The sequence below is a fragment of the Pygoscelis adeliae genome, unplaced genomic scaffold (assembly GCF_000699105.1).
Source record: "Pygoscelis adeliae isolate BGI_AS28 unplaced genomic scaffold, ASM69910v1 Scaffold55, whole genome shotgun sequence".
NCBI lineage: Eukaryota > Metazoa > Chordata > Aves > Sphenisciformes > Spheniscidae > Pygoscelis > Pygoscelis adeliae.
In genome coordinates, this window is record NW_008824804.1 from 333,619 (window position 1) to 334,111 (window position 493).

The 493-nt window shown below is 43.2% G+C and overlaps 1 protein-coding gene across 1 annotated transcript in view; it reads left to right on the plus strand.

Annotated features, from left to right (window-relative positions):
- Window positions 1-493, plus strand: part of TOMM70A (translocase of outer mitochondrial membrane 70 homolog A (S. cerevisiae)) — a 28,742-nt gene that overhangs the window by 12,520 nt on the left and 15,729 nt on the right. The gene's annotated exons all lie outside the window — the stretch shown is intronic.

Sequence of the window (493 nt, forward strand, 5' to 3'; positions counted from 1 at the left end):
GATGGCATGTGTGCTCATACCTCTGTTCATTTTGGTCTGGCAGGTTAGCCTGAACTGCCCCAAAATGTTGATCCTTGAAGCTAGGCTGCAAGAGAGGAGCAGAAATCCAGAAGGTGAATGTTAGGATCCTTTGCAGCTCTGTATTTCTTGAATGTGGGTCATACCCAAGAGATCAAGAGAGGCTTTTTACATCTGATTCCTTATAAACCACAACATTTGATAACTGATCTGTAAATCCTAGGGGTTACAGGTAGCAATGTTGGTTTCTGCAGAAATGCCAGTGATCAACAGGCGGTGCAGAATGTAAAGATTCATTTAGCAAGGTCGCAGGCCAGTTAGCAAAGTTTTCCATCCTCTGCTAAGAATGACAGACCGTGGTGGTCCAGGACTTTGTATTAGCGGTTGGATGAAGCAGGTTGTGTGAAGCTGTAGAGGAGTTAGATGTAAAGTTAGTTAATTTGTCTAGTGTATGGAAGGCAAAACAGCTTTGTTT